This window comes from Lagenorhynchus albirostris, chromosome 16 (genome assembly GCF_949774975.1).
Source record: "Lagenorhynchus albirostris chromosome 16, mLagAlb1.1, whole genome shotgun sequence".
NCBI classification, from domain to species: domain Eukaryota; kingdom Metazoa; phylum Chordata; class Mammalia; order Artiodactyla; family Delphinidae; genus Lagenorhynchus; species Lagenorhynchus albirostris.
In genome coordinates this window covers 15,990,684-16,005,225 of record NC_083110.1, presented here as the reverse complement: position 1 = coordinate 16,005,225, position 14,542 = coordinate 15,990,684, and positions in this window count along the sequence as shown.

Genomic DNA, 14,542 nt, shown 5'->3' with positions numbered 1-14,542 from the left:
CTGCTCATCAATCTGTGTGGTTTCACAGATATGATTGCAAAGAATGGCACAAAGTTTAAAAAAAAAAAAGCATGAATCAATTGAAAGAAGCAAATAATTGTACAGGTGATGATACTTGGTTAGAACAAAAAGCACAAGGTTGGCATCCTGGTAATTAAAGTTGTGGAAACACAGCTTTACATCACCATCACTGATACACATACTGAGTGTCCATTATATATCAGATGCTGTGCTTGGGGCCAAGGATACAGAGATAAAGGAATGTGCTTCTTCTTCTAAGAGTTCACAGTCAAGGCAAGAGAAGACATGTAAACTGGTAAATGTGGGAAGTCTGTACTGTTGGGAAGGCAGAGTATACACAAAACAGCCAGAAAATGATAGACAACAGTGGTGAGTTAGAGTGAGACCAACAGCAGAGGCTACATATTGGCATATTGCAAATATCTTTCTGCTTGTTTCCTTTCACAATGTTCTTGCCTGGCAAGATGAAACCAAAATTTTCCTTCCTTCCTTCTTTCTCTCCTTCCATTTTTTTTTCTTCTTATCCTCATTTTCTCAGACTACCCCTCTAGTTCCAGGTTTGTTTTACATGCCACCAAATTGCTTGCTCAATAAACGAGGCACCCAGGATATCCAGGGGTGTGCCACAGGGCATTCGAGAGATAAATTATGTGTATGCACCTGGTACAACAGCCTCAACTGGTAAATCAAGTCTCTGTTCTTCTCACCCTGATGATTTCCTTTTTAAAATTCATCTTGGAGGAAGTTGTGTAACATTATTTTCCACTCAGCTTTGCGTAACCGCTGGCCACCTTGAGAGCTGTGAGTCCTGCTGGCTGTGGGGATGGGGGAAGGGGAAATATCCCTGGGTGATGGCTCACCAGTTATAATCGATAATATGACCTTGAAAGGATTATAGTGACCTTGAGAGGACCAGTGAGATGTGTTGTTAGCAGCATCCCTGAATAGGTGTGGGCACCTGCTATGAGCAAGCTGCCATGTAAAGTATTCTGGGAATGAAATAGAGGCACAAAAGTCTCTGCCCTCAAGGACCATACAAAGAGGCTGGCTGGAGAAATAATTATATATATATGAATAATAGCACTAATTAAGGGAGCATGTGATAAATGCACAGGACATATACAGAAGAAAGATCATTTCTGATATGGGAGATCTGGGGAGAACAGAGGTTTGAGCTTTTTCGAATCTCTATTCTGATTGACTAAACAAATCAACAAATGGGCCTTGGGGGAATCGTTGGATGAGATTTCAATAGACACAGAGAGAAAATGAGGGCATATGATTAGAAGTGGGCAGAAAGAGTGGGGAAGGAATAAACCAAGATGTGAAGAGTGGAAAGCGCATGATTTATTTGGGAGACAAGAAGTACTTGGGTACATGAGCAGACCAGGCTATGGTGGAAGTTTATTTAGGGCACTTGTGGGTGGAAAGCCTGGAAGGTAGATAAAAGGACCCATCTCAAGGGTGATGGGGAGCCATTGGCTTTTTGTAGGAACTGTGAGAGTGAAATTACATTTGTTCTTTGGGAACATTATAGTGACAGCTGTTCAGAGCAGGGTTGGGAGAGGAAGAAACTAGAGATAGGAAACCAGTTGGGCAGCTATTGCCATAGCCAGTTAAGAGCTAATGAGGGCCAGATGAGGGCTGTGGTGATGAGAATGAGAGAGAGGCAAAGGATGCAAGAGGCATTTTGGAAATAAAATTACCATGTCCTGGCAACTGGTTGGATCTAGAGGGTCAAAGAGAGAATTGGAAGATGCCTTTAATGTGGAGGCTGGAGGAGAGTAGAAGTGCCACTAATTGAGGTAGAATTGCTGGTTTCTGAGGAATGTTTGGGAGTCTCCTTCATCTATGCATGGGTTTAAGCAAAACAGGGCCTGTTTTTGATGGAACCATTCATCACTGGCTGTGCCTGGAGGAACAGGGGTGCTAATGGTTAACAGTAGACAAACTGCAATTTTCTGATGATGAGAAGAAACTCATAGACAGTAGGAAGGAGGACTTGGAAGTGCTTAAAGCACTGCTAGGTATCATTCTTGTGACCTGAGAAATGAGTATCTTCAACACTTTTACCCCTGTGCTTGCCAACTCTGTGCCCAGAGCCCTGTGATTTCAGATTCTCCTCTTGGAGCTGTTCACCAAGGCCACAGTCAAAACTGACCAGTCCTAGTGCCCCTTGTCTCAGGGCCCTGATCTCTATTAGGAGGTAGTTATCTAGGAATTCATTCATTCATTCAAAAAATAGTGAGCATCTTCCATGGCCAGGCACTGTTCTAGACATGTCATTGCTAAGATCGTAGCAGCAAACAAAACAGACAAAATCCTTGCCCTCATGGACCAGCATTTTAGTGGGGGAAGCGGATCATGAGTAAAACAAATAAGCAAAAGATGTGTTAGACAGTGGTAAGTGCTATGGAGAAAGTTAAAGCAAGAAAGGAGGCTAGGAATTGTTGGGTGGGAAAACTGCTGTTTCAAACAAGGTGGTTAGGCCAGCCTCACTGACAAAATGACATTTGAGTAAAGAATTGTAGGAGAGGAGAGGGTGAGCCATGGTATACTCAGAGAAGAACATTCTAGTTGGAGGGAACAGCAAATACAAAACCCCTGAGTTAGATGCATGCCTGAAGTGTTTGAACGATTGTAAGGAGGCCAGCAGGGATGGAGCAGAATGAGGGAGATGTGGAAAGTAGTGAACAGCCATGTTTGAAAGGGCAGCCCACCCTTGATCACTACATCTTAGCTGGGATCTTCTGCAGATGATGCCTGAATCATATAGAGTGGCCCTAAAAATGGGAATTTTAGTCACTGGGAAGGAGATGTACTTGGCCAACTTTTACACGTGCGTGGAGCTTGCTCTGCAAAGAAGCAAGTCAATGTCTGGGCACAGGAAGGAAGAAAGAGGTTTTTGGTCCGAAAACACCAAAGCTTTTGTTCCATTTGGTAGAGGTGACACCAGTGATGGAGTTCCCCCTGCCCCCTTCCTTGTACCGTTATGGGTGGCAGGAGGCCTGGGCTCTTCTTAGCAGTCTTGGCAAAGTTGATACACATCAGTATTACGCAAAATGGATAGATTCTAAAAAGATAAGAATAAATTATTCTAAAAAAGTATCTTTTTGTTTGACTCTTTGCATTAGAAGTTGTGTTTAGTTTATAGTTCAGATTTTTAAAAAATATACCAAACTGCAAGGTGGGGCTGGGAAGAAGAGAACCACGCAAGCCAAAGTCCCTCAAATTCTATACTTAAATTCCATCTCCATGGCAGCCGGCAGCCTCTGACTATGTGCAACCGTCACAAGTTCTAAAGAATAGCTTTGGAGATATAATTCTTCACTTATCTAAAAGCTGCATTTACTTAATGAAGAGGTTTATTATATCTCCCCCAGAGCTATTGACCATCAAATTGAGGAGGGGGTTGTTTTCCTTTATTTCTCTGAATTGGGCAACTCACTGGTTTCATTTTGGCTGGGAGCCAAAACCCTTGCAAGGGCAAAGACAAACACAGGAAGGGGGAGGGGTGGAATAGGACAGAAGGCCTTGCCCATGGTGGAGTCATATGAACTTGTACATCAAAAGAGCAGTCCTAGCTTTAAAAGACTGTGGCACTATTCATGAACCCGGTGACTGCCCAAGAAGGAACAGAACTGCTTGTTGTCACCAAAGATAAAAAGCTGCAGCTGGCTCCTCCACCCCACCCCCAGTACAGCTTAGATCCCCACTACACAGAAGGTGGAGGCTTTGACTCCACTTGGGCTCATTAATTGCTGATAAACGGCAGACCCATAAAACAGGACAGACAAAAGGAAGTTGGCAAAGGGGGACACTATAATTTCCTTTTGGAGACTGCTCTCAGACCTCCTTTCATTCTCTTCATTGTATATCATTTGCTTGGTGATAAGATGTCCTTGCCCTTCACCTTAATGTAAATGAAGTTAATCAGATAATATTAGTCCTCAAACAGATTCCAGAGTCTCTACTCCAGCAATTCCCAAAGTGTGTCTACCCCCTGGAATCCTAATTCCATATGTGTCAATAGACCTCATGTAGAGAAAAAAGGCAGAGGCTCCTTAATCAAAAGAATGTTGAAAATGCTGCATTTAAACAATATTGAACCAGTTTTATTTACTGCAAGACTCCCTAGAACTTGTAACATTCCTCAAGAGCAAGTAAGAGATTTGTATCCATTTCCCATGCTTGGGTCACCCAACCCATTTTCATGGGAAGCCCAGGGAGGTTACAAGATTTACCTACGGTCAGAACTAGAATCAGAAGCCAAATAACTTGACCTCTCCAGATCTTTTCATTTGCCTCGAAAAATACAGAGCATAAAAAACTGAAAACAGAGGTATTCGTGAACCACTATGGCAAAGGAAAAAGTGAATGTCAGATCAAAACGTGGGGAAGTCAGTCTTGAATCAGTCTGTAAGTGAAAGATGCCAAAGGCAGAGTGTGAGGAAAAATCTAGAAGCCAAGGATCAGGGTCAGGTAAGGCTACAGAAGGCAAGGATTGTTCACTTACTCCACAAGTCCTTACTGAATGTCTATAATATGCCAGGCATCATTCCAGGCGTTGGGGATACAGAGGTGAACAAAGGCATGTCTGTTAACGGCTGCTCCGGAGGCATGCTCACTTGGTGCTCTACCTTAAAGGTGCTTCTAATGCACCTCCTGTCCCACTTAGCTAGCCTTTCCCTTCACACTGGATAAGGTCTAGGTTCTGCAGGGTGCAAATGAGCAGCTGCTTGCAAGTCCAACTTGCAATGACCAGGCAAAAGAGACAAACAACTCTATGGTTTGGAACACCTTTTTGATGCTTTGATTATTACAGTGAAGGCAGAACAGGAAAGGGTTGGATAATCCTGGGCTCGGCTAACATGGATTCAGCTGGGCATGAAGCACGTGCTTCCGTGAGGCTGACAGCCAGTGGCAGGGAGCCCTAGGATGAGGAGGGCAGGCATGGAGAAGAATCTTCGCTACTTTCTCCTATGTTTCAGTAAATCTGAGAGGCAAGGAAACGACATGACCCCCCTTATAGGTACCTTCAATGATGAAGACTCTCTCAAGGTACAAATCAGGATTCACAAGGTCAGTGAGTTGAGAGCTTCTGAAATCCCTGAAACAAAGAGCCCCCTAAGGGGGCTAAGGTACTCCAAGGCCAAGCATGGTGGGCTCATCTTGATCGTCTCCAGGTTTGAGACACTTTTGAAAATGCTTCCAGACCACAGATTTGGCTTGGTTGTCAGGAGCTCCTTTCCAACAAAGGGCATTTTATTGAATTGGCTGGAATTTTTAAGAAAGAGGTACAATGGGGCTTCCCTGGTGGCGCAGTGGTTGAGAGTCCGCCTGCCGATGCAGGGGAGACGGGTTCGTGCCCCGGTCCAGGAGGATCCCACGTGCCGCGGAGCGGCTGGGCCTGTGAGCCATGGCCGCTGAGCCTGCGTGTCCGGAGCCTGTGCTCCGCAACGGGAGGGGCCACAACAGTGAGAGGCCCGCGGACGGCAAAAAAAAAAAGAGGTACAATGAGGAAGAAAAATGTGGCCTTGGGATTTTCTCGGCACAAAAAGACTTGGGTGGACATACCTGAACATTTATTTCTCCCATCAGTGGATGGTGAGGGGCAGGACATTGTGTAGGGTTATATCTTAGATTCTCCCAGGCTTCTTTGGCCACTGGAGACACAAAAATAGCCAACAGTTCCAAGGGTTACAAATTCAACTGTCTACAGAGGCCAAGTAGATAATGTACATGCAGTAAGTATAACACAGAAGAGAGAGGCGGGGGCTATGTCACACTAGGGAGCAAATGCCTTGTCCAAAGGAGGGCAGCTGCCATTCATCTTTAGCTGATTGTCAGCAACATGAGTGTGGGGTTGCTTCTGAGCTTTCAAGAGAAGCTAGAGATCACGATTTGTGCGTGTGTGAAATTTTCTAATTTTTAATGGTTGAGAACCCAATTCAAATTTAAAGCACCATGTGAGACAACATTGTGCTGCAAAACTGACCACATCCCGAGGCTAGAGGCAGCTCCTGGGCCACCACTTTGTACCCCTGCTGCTAACTCCACTGTGCACTCCATGAGCAAAGGAAATGTGTCTTCTTCATCTCCGCTGGGCAAAAGCCAAGTGTTTGGGATGACGCTGGAGCATCCACCGTAAAGGCAATAGGCAGAGAGTGAGGCACATGGCAAAGCTGAGGGCAGTCCCTGGAGCAAAGTGGGAGAGGCAGCAGAGTCTCTGCTTTGGGCTGGGAGCTGGCAAGGCTGACTGGCTGTGGGTGACCGAGTCTGACAGTCAGAGTTTCCTATGGCCAGGCTGCCTGGTGTCAGAGGTGCATTTAAAGGGCCAGGCATGCACCTAACTGCTAAGACTTAAGGATGTGTTACACTATGGTGATCAAGGCTGAGGCCAAAGTAGTTTCTGCCTTCACGTTCTGGAGGCTCTTTTCACAAAACTACTCAGGCTCTTTCCTATGCCCTCTATCTGTACTGTCCTCCTGTTCTAATCCAGAACTAGGAACCAAGAACTTCTCTCCCCTGGAATTTGTTTATTTGAAAAGTGTTAACAACGTACAGACGTTGCATTGTATTTCACTATTTATATTTATCAATCTTTGTTCTTTATATGAAAGAATAAAATTAAATAAATACAAAATTTGGTAACAAATATCTATGATAAAACCCATAGAACTGTACAACACAAGATATAAACCCTAAAGCATAAATTTTAGTTAATAATAATAATCCATAATTAATAACCCAATAATAATAATCGATATTGACTCATCAATTATAACAAATGTACTGCACGAGTATAAGATATTAATAACAGAGAAAACTATAAATAGGGGGAAAAGGCCAATATGGGGACTCTATACTATCTGTTCAATTTTCTGTAAACCTAAAACTATTCTAAAAAATAAAGGCTATTAATTTAAAAAAGAAAACAAACTTGATTGCTGTGTTGAAAGAAAAAGCATAGAGAACATTTTTTCAATGAATCATAAGTTGTTTGGAAAGTTAAAACATATATTTTATAATTTAATACAATATTTGCTTTCTCAGGTTTATCATTTATCTAGTAATGATGCTAATAGCAAATTATTTTCCTTGTTTTTTTTGAACTCAGCCTGTTCAATAATTGTGTACTTTGCCTAATTTTCTCAAATATTTCTGTCTCTGGGTTCTAGTTAGAATTACTAAGAGAGAGTGCAGGTTTGATGCTCACTGAAGATGTTTCATGACCTCCAAAATTGTTATTTGCTGAAATTTGTCCTTCCATCGTGGTGTACCCAGTAGAGAGGATGAATTTGCCCTTTTAAAATAAGGCTGAAAAATAAAATAAAATAAAATAAGGCTGAAATGCTAATATACACAGGACAAAAAAAAAAACCTCCCAGCGTATTTGGTTGTTTCTCATTTGTAGATAATTTCTCTTTGCCCATTAGGCTAGTAAGTTCTCATTAAACTATGATTTAAGGACCTGGTGTTCATTAAAAAGATCATTGCATGATAAAGAAGGAACAGCACTTTGAAAGGGATTTATGGTTCCTCTGGATGATTTTATTTCTAACTTCCTCCAGCTGAATCTAGTATTAATGATAGACCCTATTTAGACTTCCCTTTCCCAAAGTTTTGTGATTTAAACCGTTTATATGTAACTCATCTGTGAGCAGCAGTAAACCAGAGTGAAGCCACTGCTAGTGATGTTCTTTCACAGTTCTCTTAGTTTGAAGTGAAAGTGAAAACATAGAATTATTTATGACTTTTGCATACTGCTAGAAAAGCACACAGTCTTCAGTAATGATATATTTTGCCTCTCTTTTTTAAGAAAGAGCATCACATAAAATAGTAGAAACAGTTTACTTAAAACCAGAACCAATGTTTTGAATTAGAATCTTTAATTTTTTTGCTTTTCTCAGACTCATGAACTATTTGGAACACTTTTAGTCTTCTTCAAGAGAAGGCATCCATCTCAGAAATCTTGGGTTTAATATAACACTATTAGCTCTGCACTTTGACTTAATCATCAAATTATTGTAGTGACTATTCATATCATATGAATATAAAAGTATTTTCGCAAGAACAACTTTCCTCAAAAACTGGAAAATCATCAGATATGTTATTATTCATAGAGTTGATATGAGTGTACTAGTAGAATCAATCCTCATTAATGTTTTGATGAAGTTAGTCATCAGTTTCTAGAAGAAAAGGCTTTGAACTGGTAGGATTTTCCATCTCTGAAGTTAATGTTATCAGTTGACATGCTAATCATCTTATCAACCAGTGTACTGCACTCAGAGCAGAGAAGGTATAATCATTTAATTGGTCACTTGTCCTGCACCTGGCAGGACATCAAGTTCAAGAACTTTTACATTATCTCCAGGAATTTAATTGAAATAACTTACTAATATAGGGACAACTTTTTGATTTTTGTGGTTAGCTGAAGCTGTCATATTGCTGAGACATAAAGGTTTTACCCAGTTCTTGTTGTTAAATCTTTTGAGGTACTGGAGCAAAAAACAATCTTTTTTTTCTTTTACATTATACCTTTGGTTTGTGCTGATAGAAATTTAAGTTCAAATGCCATGGAACTTAGCCCAGAGGTGTACTTTAGATTGGTTCAAGATGGCGGAGTAGAAGGACATGCTCTCACTCCCTCTTGCAAAAGCACGAGAATCACAACTAACTGCTGAACAATCATCAACAGGAAGACACTGGAACTCACCAAAAAAGACACCCCACATCCAAAGACAAAGGAGAAGCTGCAATGAGACGGTAGGAGGGGTGCAATCACGGTAAAATCAAATCCCATAACTGCTGGGTGGGTGACTCACAAACTGAAGAACACTTATACCACAGAAGTCCACCCACTGGAGTGAAGCCCCATGTCAGGCTTCCCAACCTGGGGGTCCGGCAATGGGAGGAGGAATTCCTAGAGAATCAGACTTTGAAGGCTAGCGGGATGTGATTGCAGAACTTCGAAAGGACTGCGAGAAACAGAGACTCCACTCTTGGAGGACACACACAAAGTAGTGTGTGCATTGGGACCCAGGGGAAGGAGCAGTGACCCCATAGGAGACTGAACCAGACCCACCTGCTAGTGTTGGAGGGTCTCCTGCAGAGGCAGTGCGGGTGTGTGTGTGTGTGTGTGTGTGTGGCTGTGGCTCACCGTGGGGACAAGGACACTGGCAGCAGAAGTTCTGGGAAGTACTCCTTGGTGTGAGCCCTCCCAGAGTCCACAATTAGCCCCACCAAAGAGCCAGGTAGACTCCAGTGCTGGGTCACCTCAGGCCTAACAACCAACAGGGAGGGAACCCAGCCCCACCCATCAGCAGACAAGCGGATTAAAGTTTTACTGAGCTCTGCCCACCAGAGCACCACACAGCTCTACCCACCACCAGTCCCTCCCATCAGGAAGCTTGCACAAGCCGCTTAGATAGCTTCATCCACCAGAGGGCAGACAGCAGAAGAAAGAACTACAATTCTGCAGCCTGTGGAAGGAAAACCACATTCACAGAGAGACAAAATGAAAAGACAGAGGACTTTGTACCAGATGAAGGAACAGGATAAAACCCCAGAAAAGCAACTAAATGAAGTGGAGATAGGTAACCTTCCAGAAAAAGAATTCAGACTAATGATAGTGAAGATGGTCCAGGACCTCGGAAAAGAATGGAGGCAAAGATCGAGAAGATGCAAGAAATGTTTAACAAAGACCCAGAAGAATTAAAGAACACACACCTAGAAGAATTAAAGAACAAACAAACAAAGATAAACAGTACAATAACTGAAATGAAAAATACACTAGGAGGAATCAACAGCAGAATAACTGAGGCAGAAGAACGGATAAGTGACCTGGAAGACACAATGGTGGAATTCACTGCTGTGGAACAGAATAAAGAAAAAAGAATGAAAGGAAATGAAGACAGCCTAAGAGACCTCTGGCACAACATTAAACACAACAACATTCGCATTATAGGGGTCCCAGAAGGAGAAGAGAGAGAGAAAGAACCTGAGAAAATATTTAAAGAGATTATAGTCGAAAACTTCCCTAACATGGGAAAGGAAATAGCCATCCAAGTCCAGGAAGTGCAGAGAGTCCCAGGTAGGATAAACCCAATGAGAAACATGCCGAGACATATAGCAATCAAACTGACAAAAATTAAAGACAAAAAAAAAATTAAAGACAAAGAAAAATTATTGAAAGCAACAAGGGAAAAATGACAAAAAACATACAAGGGAACTCCCATAAGCTTAACAGCTGATTTCTCAGTAGAAACTCTACGAGCCAGAAGGGAGTGGCATGATATACTTAAAGTGATGAAAGGGAAGAACCTACAATCAAGATTACTCAACCCGGCAAGGATCTCATTCAGATTTGATGGAGAAATCAAAAGCTTTACAGACAAGCAAAAGCTAAGAGAATTCAGCAGCACCAAACCAGCTCTACAACAAATGCTAAAGGAACTTCTCTAAGTGGGAAACACAAGAGAAGAAAAGGATCTACAAAAACAACCCAAAACAATGAAGAAAATGGTCATAGGAACATACATATTGATAATTACCTTAAACATGAATGGATTAAATGCTCCAACCAAAAGACGCAGGCTTGCTGAATGGATACAAAAACAAGACCCATCTATATGCTGTCTATGAGAGACCCACTTCAGACCTAGGGACACATACCGACTGAAAGTGAGGGGATGAAAAAAGATATTCCATGCAAATGGAAATCAAAAGGAAGCTGGAGTAGCAATCTTCATATCAGATAAAATAGACTTTAAAATAAAGAATGTTACAAGAGACAAGGAAGGACACTACATAATGATCAAGGGATCAATCCAAGAAGAAGATATAACAATTATAAATATATATGCACCCAACATAGAAGCACGTCAATACATAAGGCAACTGCTAACAGCTATAAAAGTGGAAATCGACAGTAACACAATAATAGTGGGGGACTTTAACACCTCACTTACACCAATGGATAGGTCATTCAGACAGAAAATTAATATGGAAACACAAGCTTTAAATGGCACAATAGACCAGATAGATTTAACTGATATTTATAGGACATTCCATCCAAAAACAGCAGATTACACTTTCTTCTCAAGGGCACATGGAACATTCTCCAGGATAGATCACATCTTGGGTCACAAACCAAGCCTCAGTAAATTTAAGAAAATTGAAATCATATCAAGCATCTTTTCTGAGCACAACGCTATGAGATTAGAAATTAATTACGTGGAAAAAAATGTAAAAAACACGAACACATAGAGGCTAAACAATATGTTACTAAATAACCAAGAGATCACTGAAGAAATCAAAGAGGAAATCAAAAAATACCTAGAGACAAATGACAATGAAAACACAATGATCCAAAACCTATGGGAGGCAGCAAAAGCAGTTCTAAGAGGGAAGTTTACAGCTATACAAACCTACCTCAAGAAACAAGAAAAATCTCAAATAAACAATCTAACCTTACACCTAAAGGAACTAGAGAAATAAGAACAAACACAATCCAAAGTTAGTAGAAGGAAAGAAATCATAAAGATTAGAGCAGAAATAAATGAAATAGAAACAAAGAAAACAATAGGAAAGATCAATAAAACTAAAAGCTGGAATAAACTTTAGGTAGGTTTACCTCCTTAGGTAGGTTTAGGAATAAACCTACCTAAAGAGGTAAAAGACCTGTACTCAGAAAGCTATAAAACACTGATGAAAGAAATCAAAGGTGACACAAACAGATGGAGAGATATACCATGTTCTTGGATTGGAAGAATCGATATTGTGAAAATGACTATACTACACAAAGTAATCTATGGATTCAATGCAATCCCTATCAAATTACTAGTGGCATTTTTACAGAACTAGAACAAAAATTCTTAAAATATGTATGGAGACACAAAAGACCCCGAATAGCCGAAGCCATCTGGAGGGAAAAAAACAGAGCTAGAGGAATCAGACTCCCTGACTTCAGAATATACTACAAAGCTACAGTAATCCAGACAATATGGTACTGGCACAAAAGCAGAAATATAGATCAATGGAACAGGATAGAAAGCCCAGAGATAAACCCACGCACCTATGGTCAACTAATCTATGACAAAGGAGGCAAGGATATACAGCGGAGAAAAGACAGTCTCTTCAATAAGTGGCGCTGGGAAAACTGGACAGCTACATGTAAAAGAATGAAATTAGAACACTCCCTAACACCAGACACAAAATAAACTCAAAATGGATTAGAGACTGAAATGTAAGACCGGACACTATAAAACTCTTAGAGGAAAACAAAGGCAGAACACTCTATGACATAAATCACAGCAAGATCCTTTTTGACCCACCTCCTAGAGAAATGGAAATAAAAACAAAAATAAACAAATGGGACCTAATGAAACTGAAAAGCTTTTGCAAAGCAAAGGAAACTACAAACAAGACGAAAAGACAATCCTCAGAATGGGAGAAAATATTTGCAAATGAATCAATGGACAAAGGATTAATGACCAAAATATATAAACAGCTCATGCAGCTCAATATTAAAAAAACAAACAACCCAATCCCAAAATGGGCAGAAGACCTAAATAGACATTTCTCCAAAGAAGACATACAGTAGGCCAAGAAGCATATGAAAAGCTGCTCAACATCACTAATTATTAGAGAAATGCAAATCAAAATATTATAATTTTGGGCTTCCCTGGTGGCAGTGGTTGAGAGTCCACCTGCCGATGCAGGGGACGCGGGTTCATGCCCCAGTCCGGGAAGATCCCACATGCCACAGAGCGGCTGGGCCCATGAGCCATGGCCGCTGAACCTGCGTGTCCAGAGCCTGTGCTCCGCAGCGGGAGAGGCCACAACAGTGAGAGGCCCGCGTACCGCAAAAAAAAAAAAAAAATTTTAATTTTGTGAGGTATCACCTCACACCAGTTAGAATGGGCATCATCAGAAAATCTACAAACAACAAATGCTGGAGAGGGTGTGGAGATAAAGGAACCCTCTTGTACTGTTGGTGGCAATGTAAATTGATATAGCCACTGTGGAGAACAGTATGTAGGTTCCCTAAAAAACTAAAAATAGAGTTACCATAGGACCCAGCAATCCCACTACTGGGCATATACCCAGAGAAAACCATAATTCAAAAAGACACACGCACCCCAATGTTCATTGCAGCACTATTTACTATACCCAGCTCATGGAAGCAACCTAAATGCCCATCGACAGACGAATGGATAAAGAAGATGTGGTACATATATACAATGGAATACTACTCAGCCATAAAAAGGAACGAAATTGGGTAATTTGTTGAGACATGGATGGATCTAGAGACTGTCGTACAGAGTGAAGTAAGTCAGAAAGAGAAAACAAATATTGTATATTAACGCATATATGTGGAACCTAGAAAAATAGTACAGATGAACTGGTTTTCAGGGCAGATATAGAGACACAGGTGTAGAGAACAAATGCATGGACACCAAGGAGGGAAAGTGGCGGCAGGGGTGTGGTGGTGGTAGGATGAATTGGGAGATTAGGATTGACATCTATACACCAATATGTATAAAATAGATAACTAATCAGAACCTGCTGTATAAAAAAATAAATAAAATAAAATTCAAAAAAAAAAAGGAGATGCAGTTTAAAGATCTGCAGCCATGACTCTGTTCTGTAGTATTGTATGGAATTACTGCTTCTTTTCTGAGCTATTTATCATTGAGTCATGGTAGCTCCAGATCTGACAGACAAGGGCCATTTCCTTAAATTGAAAGTGCAAAAAGATAGCCGATTTGGCCTCAACATTTATCTCACTACCACATAAGAAGCAAAATATTTTGTGTGGATTGATACTTTATTTTACACAAGAGCTTTCCTTTTGCAAACCTCATTAAATGTTTCTCTTTCCTTGTTGACCCCACCTTTACAATCATTTTGATGCTAAAATCAAGCAGATAAAATAATATTAAGCATACCTCAGATATCTCTGAACTACAGGCAACAGCAGATACAGCCACTGTAATCATCATCCCATATGACAAGAATCTGTTTTGCCTGATAACTACTCCACACTTAGAAATATGTGCATAGCTTCAGATTTACATAACATGGACCAATACCTGCCTCAGTGCCCACCGGAGACAGCTTCTCCCTCTTTCTTCCTCTTTCTCCCTCAACATCCTCACGCTGTTTTTCTTTTCCTGAGAGATGTCTGGCCCCTTGCTTCCCTGCCCCCACCCCTCACCCCTGGGTGCCCACAGACCCAGCAATGAAACCTTTATAAGACATTTTACATGAACACTTACAAGTTGTTGTAATAAATTATTCAGCTTAGGCTGCTTCATCTTTTGTAGTTCTTGGACTTTTTCTTAATCCTTTAAAATGAATGTCACTGATTGTTTCTTTCAGTCATTGATTCTTAGAAGAATTAATGAATTCTTTCAGATTGATTCTTCTAAGATCTTGAAAGTTTTGGAACATTTTTATATTTATGCAAAAAAAGGAACAAAATAGTTGAAATAAAAGTTTTTATCAAAACTCA